Here is a 21,063-nt window from a genome sequence, read left to right on the forward strand (position 1 = left end):
TAAATTGCTCTACACTACACTACACTACACTAAATTGCACTACACTACACTACACTACACTACACTAAATTGCTCTACACTACACTACACTACACTACACTACACTACACTAAATTGCTCTACACTACACTACACTAAATTGCACTACACTACACTACACTACACTAAATTGCTCTACACTACACTACACTACACTACACTACACTACACTAAATTGCTCTACACTACACTAAACTACACTAAATTGCACTACACTACACTACACTACACTAAATTGCACTACACTACACTACACTACACTACACTACACTACACTACACTAAATTGCTCTACACTACACTACACTACACTAAATTGCACTACACTACACTACACTACACTACACTAAATTGCTCTACACTACACTACACTACACTACACTACACTACACTAAATTGCTCTACACTACACTACACTACACTACACTAAATTGCTCTACACTACACTACATTACACTACACTAAATTGCTCTACACTACACTACACTAAATTGCTCTACACTACACTACACTACACTACACTACACTAAATTGCTCTACACTACACTACACTCCACTACACTACACTACACTACACTAAATTGCTCTACACTACACTACACTAAATTGCTCTACACTACACTACACTAAATTGCTCTACACTACACTACACTACACTACACTAAATTGCTCTACACTACACTACACCACACTGCACTACACTACACTAAATTGCTCTACACTACACTACACTAAATTGCACTACACTACACTACACTACACTAAATTGCTCTGCACTACATTACACTACACTACACTACACTACACTACACTACACTAAATTGCTCTACACTACACTACACTACACTACACTAAATTGCTCTACACTACACTACACTACACTACACTAAATTGCTCTGCACTACACTACACTACACTACACTAAATTGCTCTGCACTACACTACACTACACTACACTAAATTGCTCTACACTACACTACACTACACTACACTAAATTGCACTACACTACACTACACTACACTACACTACACTACACCCCTCTACACTCCTCTACATTACAGGTACAGTAGTACAGCACACCACATTATAATGCATTACATTACGCTGCCTTGTTTTGCAGTACAGTACACTACATTGCGTTACAATACAATACATTATAGTACACGACACTGCACTACTCCCTAATTAGAATCAAACTGCACTAACTTATACACTTTACAGTACTACACTACACGACGCAGTGTCTCCAGAGTACGGTAGGTAGCCCCCTCCCCCACACACACACGCACATTATATATATATATATATATATATATATATATATATATATATATATATATATATATATATATATATATATATATATACAATATGGTATGTTTTACTAGAGCTTTAGTTGGTATTAAATTCTGGAACTGTTTCATGCCTTGTAGCATCTCCGTATGCTTTTCCTGTGAATATTTATTCCTGGCGAGTATTCATCATCCGCCTAGCGAGGTGATGATGTAGTTTTGGGGAAGCTGTAATGATATTCCTCTGATTGCCCGAGGATTACTGACCAATTTTTTAAGTGATGGAGGGAGGTACGCATTCGTGAACCAATGCTTTGGCTGCCTCTTTTCCAATTTTGCATAATGTACAATTACCACCATAAGACATAGTCAATCATCATCATCATCATCCGGACCTCCTTTCCCACCCTAGGGCAGGTTGAGGAGTAGCAACGTTCACGGAGCCCAAAGTTGCCCAATCCAATGGGCCACGCTTCCATTCACTCACCATTCAAGCCCCCGGAATCCTGGCTTTATCCGATACACCAAAAACATTCACCACGTTCTGTAGCTTCACATACACGTATCCGATAGAGTTAATCCGGACGCTGCCACGTTAAAAAGGGGTGCCAAATCCCTGATCATGCGCTTGTCCTCACAACATTCATCCAGTCAGCTCGATCTCTTGTCAGTTCCCTAGCCTCACCGACTTCCAAGCCTCTCTTCCTCACACACTCATCCACCACATCCTTCCATCTTCTCCTTGCCCTACCTCGCCTCCTCCCTCCTTCAAATTCCCTCAGATATACCTTTTTCACCACTTTGTTGTTATCCATTCTCTCCACATGACCATGCCATCTAAGCACACTCACTTCGATTCTGGTGTCCACAAACTTCCTCACTCCACATCTTTCACGAATCACATTATTTCGTATCTTATCCACTCTGCACTCCATATACATCTCAGCAGTCCTATCTCCACTGGTTTCACTCTTGACTTTTCAGTTTCATGCCACACTATAGTCTTACATCCATATGGTAAAGTTGGCACTAACACTCCTTCATGCAAGACTCGTGCAGCTGCAACACTCAAGTCTCTGCTTCTTATCAAGGCCTTTATTGCACCAGCTACTTTCCTTCCTTGTGTAACTCTACTTTCCATTTCTTTTGCACCTTTTCCTCTCTTTTCTATCACTATACCAAGGTACTTGAACTCTCTCACCAATTCCAGTCTCTCTCCATTCACTGCAACAGTGCACTGGGAGTCACCTTCTCTCTCAATAACCATCACTTTACTGTTTTCTTCATTTTCTCTGAAGGCACGACGCTCACAGACATCAGCAAAACTCTGCACTAATCTACCAAGTTCTTGTCCGGTATTTGCAAGCAATACAGCATCATCAGCATACAACAAATTTGAGATATTCCATCCATCACCATTCATTACCAACGTCATCCCTCCCTCCATTACTCGTGTTTTTACTTCTCTCATCACCCCATCCATATATATATTGAACAACCAAGGGGACATCACACAACCTTGTCGCACGCCCACACCGATCGTGAACCATTCGCTTAGATGCCCATTAGCCCTTACACATGCCTCACTACCATCATAAAAACTCTTGACGACACCTAGCAGCTTACCATCTACACCGTACCTGCGCAAAACTTTCCACAATCCCTCATTGTCCACTTTGTCGTATGCTTTTTCCAGATCCATGAATGCCATAAACACCTCATGGTCCTTCTCACAAGCCTTCTCTGCTATGTCTCACTGCAAATATTTGATTCACACATCCTGTCACTCCTAAAACCATCTCGTTCATCACTCACTATGACTTCTGAGATCTCTTTTACTTTCTTTGTAATAATTCTTCCATATACCTTCCCTACCACACGCAATAAAGTTATGCCACGATAATTCTTGCATACACTTCGCTCACCTTTATTTTTGTACAAGGGTACAATGACAGCCTTTTCCACTCTGCTGGCACAGCTTCACTCATCCATGCCTTCTTACATATCTCCAACAAGCACTTCATTCCACTCTCTCCATTACACTTAATCATCTTTGCATACACCTCATCAACCCCAGCTGCTTTCCCATTTTTCAGCCCCTTCACAGGGCTCTTCACTTGTGTGAGTGTCACGTTTCCTGGCACTGCATTCCTTTTCTGCACACCTCCAAACCAATCATGTCTACAGTGGCTCTGCTCTATCTATTTCCATTCATTAGGCTTTCAAAATATTCTTTCCATCTGGTCCATACTTCATCCCCTTGGGTTAATAATCTACCGCCTACATCCTTCACATCTTCACATTTCTTTCCGCTGTCACTTCTACATTTCCGCATCTCTTTCCAGAATAACTTCCTATTTTCAGTGCGTTTGCATTCATTTTTCTTCCTAGATCATCATTTACCCAGTTCTTTTTCCTCTTCATTAGTCTCTTTACGTGCTTCTTGCTCTAAGTATATTCAGAATTTATTTCAATTGAACCCCTGTCCTGTAACCACTCTAGCCACTTCTTCCTCTTTTCCGCCACTGCTCTCTAAACCTCTTCATCCCACAGTGCCATACTTTCTTCTTAGTCAATCAAGGTGAAAAAATATGAAGTCGTGTTGAAAAGAATCAACCATCTATCTATCTATCTATCTATTGCCAGACGCCTCAATCTCGTTTGGGGTGGCCACAAACAAATCGCCTCCAAGTCGCCCTGTCCCCCGCCATTTCACTGCCCTGCTCCCAACTCACACCCCCCCTCTCTCATATCCCTCTCCACCCCATCCCTCCATCTCATCCTCGGCCTCCCCCTTCCTCTTCCCCCCTCCACCTCACTCACATACACTCTCTTCGTCAGTCTTTCACCCTCCATCCTCTCCACATGGCCAAACCACCTCAGTGTGTTCCTCATAACGCTTCCTATCACATCCACATCCACACCACAACGCTCCTTTATATCCTCATTCGTCAGCCTGTCTCTTCATGTGACTCCACAGGCTCCTTTTAAATAACTCATTTCCACTGCTCTCACTCTTGACTTGTGTCCTTTCAGCAACGTCCAAGCTTCACTTCCATACGTTAGAGTTGGTATCACAATACTGTCATGTAGTAACTTTTTCACTTCCATGCTCACTTCCCTGTTTCTTATCACTGCTTTCAAAGAACCAGCAACCTTTCTTTCCTGCTGTACCGTTTCAAGCACTTCACCCTCCAAACCTCCATCCTTACTCATCACACTACCCAAGTACTTAAACGTACTCACATTTTCCAATTCCTCACCATCCAACCTCGCTGTACATTCACTGACTTCACCTCTCTCAAAGACCATTACTTTACCCTTCCCTACATTCACCTTTAGATTCCGTTTCTTACACACTCTCCCAAACTCATCCACCAAGCCTTGCAGCTCCCCTTCGTCTTCACTCAACAACACAGTATCATCTGCAAACAACAGTACAGGGAGTTTCCAAACACTATCCTTTCTCACCAGGGCCACTCCAACATCCACTACCCTACCTTGTACCTCTTTTATTACCCCATCCATGTACAGATTGAACAACCATGGAGACATGACACATCCCTGTTTCAACCCAACTTTCAAAGAGAAAAATTCACTTAGTTCACCATCCACACGCACTGCAGCCTTTGCACCATCGTACATACTCTTCACAGCATTCATCAACTTCCCATCTACTCCATATATTCTTAACACTTTCCACAATCCTTGTCTATCCACCCTGTCATATGCTTTCTCCAAATCCATGAAAGCCGCATACAACTTCTTTCCCTTCTCTAGAAACTTTTCCACTAAAGATCTAAGAATGAATATCTGATCTACACAAGCTCTTCCCTTCCTAAAGCCTTCCTGTTCTTCTCCAACTAATTTCTCTGTTCTTTCTCTAACTCTGTCAATAAGTATCCTACCATACACTTTTCCTATTATACTAAGAAGACAAATGCCCCTATGATTACCACACACTTCTTTTTCCCTTTTTCCTTTGTATAAGGGAATAATTATACCTGACTTCCAATCCTCCGTGACTCTACCTTCCTCCCAGGCCAATCTGCACATCTTCCACATCCATTCTACTACTATCTCTCCCCCATGCTTCAGCATTTCACCACACACTCCATCAATTCCTGGGGCTTTCCCCAATTTAATTTTCTTCATTGCGTCCACAGCTTCTATCCTACTGATTTCTTCCTGTCTTCTCACCTCCCTCCTTCTCCCAGCCATTCCCCAGCCACTTATACTCGCATTCCTTCCATCCTCTATGTTCAAGAATTCCTTAAAGTGTTCTCTCCATCTGCTCACTTTTTCTCCTTTCTCCACCAGTAATCTACCATTTTTATCTTTCACTCCCCTGCTAACTTCACTTCCACCCTGTCTTACTCTTTTCACCTCTTTCCAGAACATTTTCTGACAGTCCCTCCACTTTACACTCAAATTCCTTCCAAATTCCTCATCCACTCTCTTCTTACTCTCTCTTACTAATCTTTTCACCTCTCTCTTTCTTTCTACGCCTCTCAACTTCTTCCACGGCCCTATTTCTCATCCATTCATTCTATGCTTTCTTCTTTTGTGCCACAGCCTGTCTCACCTCTTCAGTCCACCACGCTGTTCCTTGCACCCCCCTCCATCTTCTCTTCCTTACACACACCACATCACATGCTGGACATATTTCTTCTGTAAATATCCTACACACACCTTCCACGTCTCCCATCTGCTCCAATTCATATTTGCCCATCGTTCCTCCACTTCTCTCTTATACTCTGCCAACCATGCTGGACTTAATTTGTTACCTTTTTTTTTTCTAGCTTTTGGTGACGAAGCTATTTGGCACATACATATATTTCATATTATATGCATGTGATTTTGTGTAAAGACGGTTTGTTGGTAAGTTATAATGGAAGACTGAAAAACTGTTATTTTTTTTTAATAACAGTTCAAAGGGTTTGCATGCATCTAATATATAATTAATGTTGACTCTCTCTCTCCCTCTGAGTATATTTGCTGAGCATCCTGCTGATGGCCTCCCATTAGCTGATCACAGAGTGAGAAGAGTCACAGGCTATGACATCATGGATACTAGCCCATCCCTTTCGTTAGGATAATAGACGAAACTTAGACAAGTGACATTACAGTTTTAAGTGCCTTCCAGTGCTAACACCTTTTTAGGAAGAGACTTCATCTCTTTTCATTTGGTGGGTGGATGGGTCGGTTGGTGGATTCCAAGGGGACAAGGTGGATTATCTTTCAACCTTCACCTGTGCAACCAAAGCTAATGTATTACACATAGGCTGTTACTATAATTGTTATTCAAACCTGGTTTATTTGTGAAACAGACCTGCCGACAAGAGGTATGCAGCTACATCTATGGCCATGCAACAGGTACAATGCAGTAAATGCAATGGCAGGGATGTGCCTCGCTAGGCTTGGACCAAGGCTCTTTCACAGCGAGGTGTGGGGAGATATAAGGACGCTTGGCTCCAAAGTGGATGCCACCGCTGCTGCACCCAGGGTGCACAGCACCATCACGTGTAGGCGTCTTGTCCCTGCCATCAGACATGGAGAGTACGCTGTAACTAATTCCCCTGGAGGGCTGGACCCTTACAATGGGAAGATGGTTCTCCTGGACAGAATGGCCCTCCAGGGGTGGAATAAATCTCTTAGAGGATCAATCTTCTCAAGGAGCTGACCCCTATGGGGTGAACCCAACGTAGGGTTATGTTCTATTTCTACTTATCGGTGGCCGTTACCACCAAAAATCATGCATGTCAGCGGAGAAGTGCAGGTTCAGCCTTGTATTTTATGAGCATCCTTGTCCTTAGCACCAATCTTAATTCTATTCACTTATTTGAATCTATAGCCCCTTTAGTCCTATTCCCCACAAAAACCCAAAACTCTCCTTTTACTGGCTTATCCTCATATAGTTTCCCTAGTTACCATCTCCTCACTAACTTTCATAACAAGAGTGGCACTTGTTGTTATATTAACCCATTAGCACCCAGTGTCCTCAATACAGGACGTAACTGGGCATTTTCAAAATTTAATAAAGAAGGGAATCCCGTGGAAGGGACCTATGAGCTTCGCTACTATGAGCCGACAGGCGGAGGGCGGTACGCCTAGCACGCTTCCAGCAAAATCCCTCTCACAGGAACTCTGCGAGCCAATGGATTTAGTCAGAATACGCAATTGACACAGCCATCAACTTCGTTTCAGCTAAATTTGATTACTCATTGTACAGAGTAAATTACCTTAATATGACCAAATATAGCTGTATCGTTTATCGCTCCCCCAATACCTCATCAGAACCTAGTGTATTTGACTATATCCACACAGTTGACCAACCTTATCCTGCCCTCACTTATGAAATTACCGTGTTGGTAGATGTAGAATGTAGACTGGTTATTTCATTATGCCAGGACTGTTGAAACTGGTGTGAGCTGTTTGCAGAATCTTTTAGTCCCCACGCAACTGGTAAAACAACCAGCCAGAATACCAGATAATCCTGACCACAGTGCCTATCTCTTAGACCTATTCCTGACAAATAACCCAGATCAGTACAGGATAGAGATACTATCACCACTTCGATCCTCCGACCACAATCTCATCAGAGCCTCATTAGTCAGTTGTCCCAAACCTCTCCGTCCAAAACCAGTTAGGGTGACCAGATGGCTCTCAGATAGGGCAGACTAGGATGGATTTAGAAATTATCTTGCTGATATTCCATGGCAGTCTTTCTTCTCCACTGACATCAATTCTTCCCAGCCCCACATTCATGACTTGATACAAGTTGGTGTGCAATGGTTCATATCCTGTCAACAATTTACAAAAAATCGCTCTCCCTAAAATGGTTTGATAACAATTGTGCTAGAGCAACGATCAAAAAACTCTTGGTTAAAGTCGAAAAGTGCTGAATCCCTCAATCACGTGAGAATTGCTAGAAACCACGCCAAAACAGTAATAAATTTCACCAAATCAAACTTTCTTCACAACCAAGGATCCAAACTACTAAATAATCCTAATGACAATAGAATATTTTGGTCAACTTTCAGCTCTTTCAATAGTAACTTTAACAATACATCACCCATTCTCCTACTAAAATCTTCAGATGGAAACATTGTAAATGACCCATGTGGAAAAGCTACTATTCTTACCAATACGTTTGCCAGAAATTCTGCTTTAGAGGAAGTCGGTCAGAACGTTCCTGTACTAGAGCTTGACTCCCGAAATTGTTCCACTAAAGATACAGACTAGGTACATAAAATCCATCCTAGATACTTTACTAATCAACAAAGCTCCAGGTCCAGATGGAATTCCTTCAACCGTTTTGAAAAAGTGTTCCCCAGAACTTGCTCCTGTTCCAGCTAAATTATTCAGACTATGCATACGTAATATTTCACTCCCTAATTCTTGGAAAGAAGTCAACATCCATCCAATTAGAAAGAAAGGAAGTTCCTCTGGCCCTTCTAATTACAGACCAACAGGTATAGCATCTTCTCAAAGAAAAGTATTGGAGACTGTAATTAATAGGCACATTTTTTAACACCCTGAATCCCACAACTTATTAGTGATTGACAACATGTCTTTGGCCAAGAAAGATCCACTGTTGATATATTCAGTCTCTTTACTCATACCATTCATCAGTCAATTTACCAACATGGAGAAACCCTAGCTCTTGATATTTATAAAGCTTTTGACGGATGCCACGGGGTTTTAAAAATATCACGGGTTTTTTAAAATAAATGCTTAAATGTTATTTAATTGATATTAAGGAGCAAGGACAATGATTGTCTTGCTACGTCAAGCATTGATTCTTAACGCTGGCTTACTTCGCTGATTTTTTTTTTCAGAACGAGAATTTATAAACTTTCTCAACAGTACACAGCAGAGACTAATTACTCAATTGCTGTCTATTAGTACTGTTAGCCTCTGGAGAAAGTTACTTCACCCCTGACAATAAATAACTAATACTAATAATAAATCAGGTTCTTGCTGATGCTTAACTCCTAGGAGGCACAACGGATTTTAAGCTTAATACACAAGACTGGCATAAGTACCAATTATGAATGCAAACGTTTATGCAAGCTAGGAGCTATAAGAGAAATAAGCTTAACTGCGGAGAAATGAAACAAGAGTTTACATTACATTAAGCTCAAGCAAAAGAACTGTTAAATTTATTGATTACAAAATAAATTTAACGTTACAATTCAAAATCAAATTAATGAGATCGCACTCACTCACTCACTCGAGCTAAATTCTTACGCCTAGGAAAAACACCTTAATTAAACTCTTAAGACTAGAAAATACAAAAAGGAAATACTAGTCGATGAATGCTTTGTATCACCAAGGTGGGAGCACTGGGTAACTGTGATTCTAGTGGAGCTTGGGTTGACCTCTCACTTCTGGAGCACAGGACCTCTCTCCGTCAGAGCAACAACTGGACTAAGTAAGTCGTGGGAAAGACAAAGGGAGCAGTAGGCCGCATTTTTTAACGGTCGAGTGAGCGAATCGCGCCCAAAACAAATCGCTCAGCGGAAGCGCTAATGTCTCACACAGAGACGATCACGTATGACAATGCAAAATTGATCTGACAAAGCTTCCGTCCGAATGAGCGGTTAACTGAACGATAAACAGTGAGTTTTCCACTAATAGTTCGTGGCTTCTCACAAAAGGGAAAGGTCGCGAATTTGATTCGTGACATTATGCCCCTACAAAATTAAATTTTTTCCTTATGGGAAAAAATTTGTGGATATATATATATATATATATATATATATATATATATATGTACACATCCTAACTCAGTCACACAAGATTCACACTGTTGTGTGTGTGCTATCCTGCTACAGGAGAAAGTCGCAGTCGCCAGTGAGCGAAAAAAACCTCGTATTTACGTTAATAGAAGCAAGCTTGAGGGAAAAACTCCGTGACGACGGTGAAAATCCTGTACTCAGGTCAAACTGAGCGAAAAGTCACTACATTTACACTGACAACTAATTGTTGTGTAGCGTGATGTATGTAATACACGGTGTAGGTGTGACAGTTGTAGTGTAACTGTACCTACGTGTAAAATGACATAGTAAATAATAACATGGCGATGACGAAGGCAGAGGAGAAGAGGCGGCAGCGTGCGGCAGATGATCAGCTGGCCCACACAGCAGAACTGCTACACCCATTGCTGTACCTGCAAAACCAATTAAGGTGGAGCATCAAAAGTGTCAATGAGACAAAATTTTATTATTTTACAATTACTCTCTCTGCCTAGCAGTCAGTGCTACGACGTACATTCGAGGTCGCCATTAATTATAGCACACGATTATGGTCGGCAAGTTGAGAATCCTTGTGCAAACTCAGGTCTTCCATAGCCTCGAACTGCACACGGGTCCTCAACCTGTGCCTTAACCTACAGTACGTATATTAATATCGGGAAGCTGAGAATCCTTGTGCAAACTCGGGTCTTCCATAGCCTCGAGTCGCCTCTGCGGAGTTTTCTCTCGAACTTCCCCCTTAACCTACAGTACTTATATTAGTATCGGGGAGCTGAGAATCCTTGTGCAAACTCGGGTCTTCCATAGCCTCAAGTCGCCTCTGCGGAGTTCTCACTTCCCCCTTTACCTACAATACTTATATTAGTATCGGGGAGCTGAGAATCCTTGTGCAAACTCGGGTCTTCCATAGCCTCAAGTCGCCTCTGCGGTGTTCACTTCCCCCTTAACCTACAGTGCTTATATTAGTATCGGGGAGCTGAGAATCCTTGTGCAAACTCGGGTCTTGCATAGCCTCGAGTCGCCTCTGCGGAGTTCTCTCTCTCGAACTTCCCCCTTAACCTACAGTGCTTATATTAGTATCGGGGAGCTGAGAATCCTTGTGCAAACTCGGGTCTTCCATAGCCTCGAGTTGCCTCTGCGGAGTTCTCTCTCGAACTTCCCCCTTAACCTACGGTACATAATATGTATGTACAGGCCCTGGAGATACTGTGTCCTGTGGGGCCAACAAGTGAGACATCAGGTCTACACTCACTTCACCACTATCCTGTCTCTCAACTGACTCAGAGATTACAGGTGTGTTTACAAACGGCACAGGAAGGGCATGTCCCTGATTAGTGGTGTTACCTTGACACACACTGCAGGAACGGACAAAGCTATCTATGTCCCGTCCCATCCCTGGCCAGAAAAAGTCAGCTTGGATATGGTCCTGGGTCTTCCTTTTGCCCATGTGACCTCCTGAGGCTGAACAATGACCCCATTCTAACACTGATTGGCGATACTTGGCGGGGACGACAAACTGTAGTCGAACCTCACCCTCTGGTGTTCGTGACTCACGGTAGAGCCGTCCTTGTTTACGAAGGAACTTGGCTCGACCTCCCCGTGAATACTTAATCACTTGACCCTTTTGTTTGTTCCGCACGGCAGCAAGTGTCAGGTCAGAATGTTGTTCTTGTACAACAAGTTGACTACACATCAGATCTTGCGGCGATTCAATGATCACTGGGGTGACACAGTCTGGAGCCTCAGCCATGGCTCGTGTTACCACAGCAGCCGAAGTCTGAGTAGCGTCATGTTCGGTGCAACTATCCTTGACACCATAAATATTGCCGATGATGAGTTCAAATAAAGGTTCTGGCATGACAACTGCAAGTGTCGTACCAGTATAAAATGGAGATGCCACCTGGATACATGCCTCAGGGAACAATCTCACTGATCCATCAATAAGGTTTGCATGGATCTGTCGACCTGTATACTGCTCAGGCCGAACTAGACTTTGCTTGACAGAGCAACCTGAGGAACCATTATCTCTCAGGACCTTCACAGGAATGCCTCCCACAAACCCTGGCTGAACAAGGAAGGTACTGTCACCTGTGGGAGAGCCTGTGGAGGAAGCAGCTAGCCACTCATGAGGCTGCTGAATTGATGCGGCAAACATTGTGCCTTGTGAATTATATTGGGAAGATGGAACATTGGCCATCTGTGGAGGGGGGTTCACTGTCACTGTGGGACTAGTGAACTGTGGGGAAGTACCCATACTGGTAGGGACGTGACCACTGTGCTGCTGCTGAGGAATGAAGGCTGCATTCGCTTCCTGCCTCTTTTGAGCTGGTGGTGAAAAAGTTTGTCCCGAAGGTCGGTTGCGTGGCTGATACTGCTGCTGGTTAGGGTACTTGTTGTACCTCTTCCAGTCAGGTTTCTGGTGTTTTGCCCCTGGTCCTTCCACTGCAGTTTTGGACCTTGGCCATTATTCTGAGAATGGCCTTGTTGCTGGGGTTCAGTCTGAGACGGCTTCCCAGACTTGGCAGTATCTTTTCTGCTCCAGGTGTTTTGCTTGCGAGTTTGATACCCGTATGCAGTAAAGAATGCGTCAGCCTTTTCTGCCATTTGGCTGGCATCTTTCACCTGGCAGATCTTAAGCTGTGCTATGAGCTCAGCAGGCCACGACCTCTCTAGCTGTGTATGCAGCATAAGGTCAATTATCCCCTCACACGCGGAAGGAGTTTCATCTTTCTCCATCCACTCATTTAAGTAAGCAGTGAGACGATCAAGGAACTGAACAGCTGTCTCCTTGTCTTGGAGACGAGCTCGCATGAACTGAACTTTGGCGTCGTCTACTGTGAGACCATACGCCTTAATGAGTGCAGCTTTCATCATCTCATATGTGAGATTGTCTCCACGAATTCTGTGGAGAATATCGAGGGCAGGGCCCTCAAATAGGCTAAGAAACTGAAGCCGCTTAGCTGCCTCATCCAGTTGATACATGTCTGCCATGTCCTCAAAACGAGCATGTACAGCTCGATTCGCTCGCTTTCCTTGTATGAAGGAAGCTTGATGCGTGGGGTCGCCAGGACATGTGCAGGGGGAACGCTCGTGTAGCTTGGGCCAACTGCACCAGACGTGTCTGAAGCCAAGGAATCTCGCTTGAGCTTCAGCGCTTCAAGTTCATGTTTTTCGCGTGCTTCTCGCTCGGCACGTTCGTGTTCTCGTTCTCTCTCTCGTTCCTCACGCTGTTCTCGCTCGTATTCCCGTTGTTCCCGCTCTTTTTCTAACTCGAGCTTGCGTTGTTTCTGCTCGTGTTCGCGCTCCTTTTCGCGTTCCTCACGCTGTTCTCGCTCGTATTCGCGCTGTTCTTGCTCGCATTCACGCTGAATCTTACGCTTTTCACGGGCATCATTCTCGCGCTGCTGCTCCTGATTATGCCGTGAGAGTATATACTTTTTAATTTCGGTTGGGTCCGAAAGACCCATTTCTTTGGCTTCCTGTAAAAATACAGTGGTAGCCATGGCGCTAATTTATTAAGTAAACCGAAACTGAGTACTGACTGCTTCGCAAACGAATGCTAATAAACACGGGTAAAGAGTACAGACACAAGCTAGTGGTGACCAGTCTTATCTAGTTAACTGGCAAAGATTAGAGCAAAAATGCAAATGACTGGGAAGACTCAATAATAAACACAATGGGTACGGTGACTTCCCAGGAGCAAATAAAATCGTCTGGCGTTACCAAGAATAAACTAAATAGAGTTAAGTACTCTATGGATTGATAAAGCAAAATTCACTTGCTAAATTAAGGGTAAACACCAGTAAGCTTGTGCCTATAAACTTTAATGATAAATACCTAAATATGAACGAGTGAGTACTATCTCGTGAATAGCTTTAGAGCTAGGGGTTAATATCCTGGAATGAGGTCGCCAATTGTCACGGTTTTTTTTACAATAATACGGTGTTTTTTAAAATAAATGCTTAAATGTTATTTAATTGATATTAAAGAGCAAGGACAATGATTGTCTTGCTACATCAAGCAATGATTCTTAACACTGGCATACTTCGCCGATTTTTTTTTTTTTCAGAACGAGAATTTATAAACTTTCTCAACAGTACACAGCAGAGACTAATTACTCAATTGCTGTCTATTAGTACTGTTAGCCTCTGGAGAAAGTTACTTCACCCCTGACAATAAATAACTAATACTAATAATAAATCAGGTTCTTGCTGATGCTTAACTCCTAGGAGGCACAACGGATTTTAAGCTTAATACACAAGACTGGCATAAGTACCAATTATGAATGCAAACGTTTATGCAAGCTAGGAGCTATAAGAGAAATAAGCTTAACTGCGGAGAAATGAAGCAAGAGTTTACATTACATTAAGCTCAAGCAAAAGAACTGTTAAATTTATTGATTACAAAATAAATTTAACGCTACAATTCAAAATCAAATTAATGAGATCGCACTCACTCACCCACTCGAGCTAAATTCTTACGCCTAGGAAAAACACCTTAATTAAACTCTTAAGACTAGAAAATACAAAAAGGAAATACTAGTCGATGAATGCTTTGTATCACCAAGGTGGGAGCACTGGGTAAATGTGATTCTAGTGGAGCTTGGGTTGACCTCTCACTTCTGGAGCACAGGACCTCTCTCCGTCAGAGCAACAACTGGACTAAGTAAGTCGTGGGAAAGACAAAGGGAGCAGTAGGCCGCATTTTTTAACGGTCGAGTGAGCGAATCGCGCCCAAAGAAATCGCTCAGCGGAAGCGCTAATGTCTCACACAGAGACGACCACGTATGACAATGCAAAATTGATTTGACAAAGCTTCCGTCCGAATGAACAGTTAACTGAACGATAAACAGTGAGTTTTCCACTAATAGTTCGTGGCTTCTCACAAAAGGGAAATGTCGCGAATTTGATTCGTGACAACGGAGTGTGGCACAGTTCTCTGTTATTCAAGCTCCCTTGCTATGGTCTATCATCTCTTGTCCCCCTGATTTTCTTATATCCAGGAAACAGAGAGTAAGAGTAAAGTTAAATGATGTATATTCCAATTCCACTCAATGCAGCGTGTCATATGGATCATTCCTGGCTCCAACACTGTTCCTCGCACATATTGACGATTTCCTGTCTGTCACCTTTGATCCCATTCACTCATATGCAGATGACTGAACGCTTCACAGTTCCATCACATCTAAACACACTTTCACAAAGTGATATATCTAACTCCTAACTCAGCACAGAAATTACCTTAAATCAAGACTTATCCAAGACCACTGAATGGAGACAACATAACATAGTTTCAGTGCTATATATATATATATATATATATATATATATATATATATATATATATGTGTGTGTGTGTGTGTGTGTGTGTGTGTGTGTGTGTGTGTGTAAACCACCCTCACCCCGACTCACATCTACGCCCACAAATACACCCCACGCCACCCACACCCACCCCACCCCACACCCACAACCACCCCACCCCACACCCACACCCACACCCACACCCCACACCCACACCCACACCCCATCTACCGAGAGCGGAACTGGAGGCGCATTAACAGGGGGCCGATCAAAGGTTCTAATAATTGCAATATCGAACTGGCACAAAGGCACGATTGCGGCCTGGAGTATTAGCTTAGGTGATTAGACTCTTTAACAGGATTGAGAGAGAGAGAGAGAGAGAGAGAGAGAGAGAGAGAGAGAGAGAGAGGATGGAAAATGAGATATATGTCTTATAAAATATCAGTTTTCCGTTTCGCTTTTTTTTTTTTTTCATTCTTTTTCTACTCCTTCCATTCATATTCACATCCTCGCTCCTCTTCTTTGCCTCCCACTTCCCCTACTTTACTGACCCTTCTCCTCCGCCTCATTTTATTCCCGTCTTCTCCTCGCCATTTCATACTCATTTCTGTTTATTTTTCCTCCTCTGATCACCTTGTCTTTTCTCCCTTAATTCCCTTCCTCCTCTTCCCTTCTTTCCCCCGAAACCCTGCACATCGCCTCTCACTGTCTTGCCTCCTCATTCTTTTTCTTCCTTACTCTCCAACACTTCTTCCTCTCCCTTTGTTATCCTCCCTCCCTCTATCATCACTCCGTCCTGTCTTCCTTCCATCCCCTATCCATTCACCATCCCTTCACCCTCCTTCCCACCCCTGTCACTCATTCCCATCTTGGCTACGTCATCAGAATGCCTCCCCACCCCAGTCCTCAAAAATATAAAAAAATATAAAAAAGATTGATTACATGAATATCAGGCATTTATGCTCGAAGTGGTTGATTTTCATGTGGGCAAGACTGGGGTGGTTGATTATGTGGGCAAGACTAGGATGGTTATCTTTATGTGGGCAAGACTGGGGTGGTTGATTTTCATGTGGGCAAGACTGAGATGATTGGTCTTCATAATTATAGGGAAGACTAGGGTGGTCGATTTTCGCTTGGGCAAGGCTGAGGTGACTGATTTTCATGTAAGTAAGACTGGGATTGTTGATTATGTGGGCAAGACTGGGATGGTTGATCTTGAAGTGGATTAAGCTGGATGATTTGACACTTACCAAGGTTTCGACTGAAAATCACTTATTTTATTAACTAATTTAAGCAAAGAAAAAAAAAAGAAAAAATCAAAGTACCGGGTGAATTGTGACTGTTGTCTAAACAGGATGAACCGAAAGAAAAAAAAATAACGAGGGTTTTGTGTGGATGCTTCAAACAAAAGACTGTGCACAGTATAAGGGCACTACATCTGTAAGGACTAGACTATTTTTTGTTCGTTCATCTCTATTATTTCAGAAGTGGGTTCATGCTCTGTATCATTGAAGTCAACCAATTGCGGAAACAGTCACAAACCGTCAAGTGAACCTTTCTGAGGAAACCAAGCTTGACTGGTACAGGTCTTTCAAGGAAATTTGTGCTTCGTACTTCCAAGCCAATCCAGTGCGGCTCGATGGACCAGAAACACAGGTGAATATTTACGATTTATGTTCTCTCGTTAGCCGACTCGTCACTTTGGACATGCACCCAGAACTACTGTGTGGGTCTTCGGCACCACTGGCCCAAGCACAAAACCTGCAATTGACTGATAAACACTGGCAAGACTGAGGTGACTTATTTTACAGGTGGGTGGGTCTGAGGTGGTTGTTATTCACTCGGGCGAAACTTGGGTGGATGGACTTAGGTGATTCCACAAAGTATCTAACGTGTAACACACACACACACACACACACACACACACACACACACACACACACACACACACACACACACACACACACACACACATCATCCAGGCCTTGAGAATCATAAGAGTTAACAAGATCATCACCGTTATATGAACCAAGAGTAGGAAGGGTGAAGGGGAAGCGAGGATATACTATGTGAAGTGTACAGAAGAAGAAGGAGGAAGAGGAGGAGGGCTCAAGTCGGTGGGAAAGTATTGTATTATCACATTAGGCGGAACGTCAGTATATTGGCGTAACTCTTCTTGGAGGGTTTGGTTTAGACACTAAGGGAGGAAGGTACGGTTGTGTTCAGTAGTTCCTTTACACTATCTCAAAACTGTGTCATACCGAACCATCATCATTAGTTATCATGAAGTCTTTTATTGTGATAGGAGCATGCAAAAATTATACAGTCACACATACACATATACAAGCAAATACACACACACACACACACACACACACACACACACACACACACACACACACACACACACACACACATTGCCACTTGTCATACTCTGGCCTTATTTGAGAGCAGCCTGAAAGGAGACACAGTCTCTGTCTGTATGTCTGTCTGTCTGTCTCTGCCAAATCTTATACCCCCACCCATTCATCCCGCCCCACAATTTGCTTTTCTCTTTTCTTCTGTCTGTGCCTCATGTCCTTTATCTGGCTCCTTTTCCCCTCCATTCCCCAGTTTTCCTCCTTTTTTTTCTTCACCGTACCTCACCCTTTCCCCTTATTGCTTCTCTCCTACATTCCATGGAGTCATGAATGTGGATGTAGTTATGGATGTGATGGATGTGGTAATTTGTGGATGCGACTGTTTTGCGGCTTTGTGGTCGTGAGTGTGACTGTGATGGAGATGGTTGTGGTTGTGGTGGTCATGGTTTGTGGATGTGAGGAAGATTGTGACGTGTACGAGTAATATGGATGTATCTATATCATGGCTGTGGTTGTTTTCAAAGCTGCTATCCTTGTTTTACTCGTATTGTTGTATCGTCACCTTAAGTAAGCATTTTGGAGTTTTGCCTGTGTGGGGGAGGTAGGCTTTCCTAGATCTACTGTATCCTAAGGCAAGTTGCGGTGGAAGCATTGCAACATTTTGGTCTCCTTTGAGGTAAAGATTTGGTGGTCTGTTGTGTGTTGGTGTCTTCAGGAGTGGCCATGGTTACCCTTCTGACCATCTTACGTGATGAATCTGTTGAGTTAGGACTGTATTTTAAGCCATCGACTAAATAACAAGACACTTATCATTATCATTTCCACGAGTTCCTCAGTATGGACCAGCCAATTTATTTAAACTATTTGCTTTTTATTGTTTGCGCGAGCGAAGAGAGCGAGAACACTATGCTACATGTGATTCGTTGTTAGAGCGTTGTTACCAACACTGAATTGTCTTGGAAAACATTTAGCTCACAGCGAATATATACGCACATTGTTGGACAGCTTATGAAAAAGTCATAGGTATTACTTAAGTGACTCCCCTTAGAATTCGCTATTGCGTGGCTGAAAAAAGCCATATATACCAATTTGTGCACCAAAGCTGAGTAAACCCGGAAATTATTAAAGACATAGCAGACCTACGCACATCAGAGGAATGCTTGTGAAATGAAAGAAAAGCATTCAGGAGCCGAATGCTAATCGCCTGCCAGAATATGCTGTTGGCCAAGTCCAAGATTTAGGCCATATCTTGATACCCTGAAAGTTTCATATTGGTAGCTCGAGCCGTTCATGAGATATAATGGTGCTAGAGGCTGGCGATAAAAACTAGTTGACCTTTGGCAGCCATTTATGTGACCTTGATCTTCACCCCGAGTGCCCATTTTCGAACTCGTCCAAGATTTTGGCCATATCTTGATACCCTGAATGTTTCATTTTGATAGCTCAAGCTGTTCATGAAATATAATGGGAACAGACAGACACACAGACACAGACACACAGACACAGACAGACAGACAGACAGACAGACAGACAGACAGACACACACACACACACACACACACACACACACACACACACACACACACACACACACACACACACACACCGACAGACATACAGAAGCAGACAAAAATATTATCGCTCCGCCTTCAAAAGGCTGCCAATAAAAATGATAGGTGCTGCTGAAATGGCTTTTCATAAAAATCGCAACAATCATACTGGACAAATTAAAAAAAGTGTCAACCTGAGCACTGAGCTGGGTTATCTCGAAAAAGATTAAAGCTATTGCAGGCAGAAGCTCATCATTAGAAACTAATTTATTATTAGGAAGCTTGCTGACTCCAACGCGCTCTACACTCTGAAAAATGGAGGCCTATAACTTAATGTTGTTTCTCCTTTCTGTCGTTTTGGCTCTCCTTCTCACTCTTCCTTCTCTTCCCTTTCCTTTGACTCCATCCCCCATCCCTTCACCCCAGCGGGCGGCATCACTCAGCAAAACAACACAGCGAGCCTTCAAAACCTGCCTTCCATTCACTCCTGGTGGTGATAGTGGTGGTGGCTGGAGTTGTGGCTAGCAGGTTTGGTAGGGTTGCTGTGTTTGTGGTAGTTGCGAGTCTCGTTGTATTGGCTGTGATTGTTGTGGTTGTTGCTGTATTTGTTGTGGCTGTGGTGATGGTGAATGTCCGTCGATGTGGCTCATTTGTTTTTATTGTGATTGCGAGTGGTAGAGGCTGAGCTGTGGTATTTGGGGTATTAGTAGTGGTGGGAGTACTTGTGGATTTTACGACTGTGGTTGTCGATGTAGTGTGAGTAGCTTTCTTTACTGTGGTGTGTGGCTGCCTTTGTGGTTGTGGTAGTCGTGATTGTGGTGGTTGTGATGGTTGCGGTGGTCGTGGTTATGGATACAGTTGTTGTGGTTGTAATACTGGATACTTTTATTGTGGTTTGTGGCTGGATTTGAGGTAGTGGTGGGTGTGATGTTTTTGGTAGGTGTGGTTGTGAGTGTAGTTGTGGTGGGTGTGACTAGTTGTTGTGGTATAGTGTGTGTTCTTTGTGTGTGTGTGTGTGTGTGTGTGTGTGTGTGTGTGTGTGTGTGTGTGTGTTCCTTTTCGTTGGGGGTTGTGATTGTTTTTAGTGCGATTGTGATTTTTGTGGTGTTTGTTATAAATGTTGTGATAGTGATGGATGTGGTTGTAGCTGTGGTGGTTGCATAGTTAAATATCACAGTAGTTGTATCAGTTAGGGTTGTAGTGCCAGTGACTGGGGCTGTAACGGTGCGGTTGTGGTCTCGTGAGTCACACATGGTCTTTCAGCTGAGTCTTTTGATGCACCACCTGTGACGATTACCCAACATAACGCATGTCTTTATTTTGCTTTCTCAGGCTCCTGTGACTCACTCTTTGCTGAATACATGGGTCTGGGATGTGCTGAAAGGTAATACCAGGCAAGATGAGAGAGAGAGAGAGTGAGAGAGAGAGAGGGAGACCCTCTCTTTCCGAAGCGCGCACACACACACACACACACACACACACACACACACACACACACACACGCACACGCGCGCGCGCGCAGGGAGGAGGAGCGTTTGACTGTGTTATGTGACATGTGCATATTGGCTGTACTAAATGCTACATGTTGTCAGGCTTTCTTTCTTGCGGATGTGTGTGTGTGTGTGTGTGTGTGTGTGTGTGTGTGTGTGTGTGTGTGTGTGCAGTTACATGCGAGCGAGCGAAGTGAGCGAGCGACATTTACTCTCAGTTAAGTTTGGTAATTAGCAGCCCGGCCAGACCCGACCGTCACGCTATGCAGAAGC

This window comes from Coenobita brevimanus, chromosome 28 (assembly GCF_032717465.1).
Source record: "Coenobita brevimanus isolate Jiangsu-jjx chromosome 28, ASM3271746v2, whole genome shotgun sequence".
NCBI lineage: Eukaryota > Metazoa > Arthropoda > Malacostraca > Decapoda > Coenobitidae > Coenobita > Coenobita brevimanus.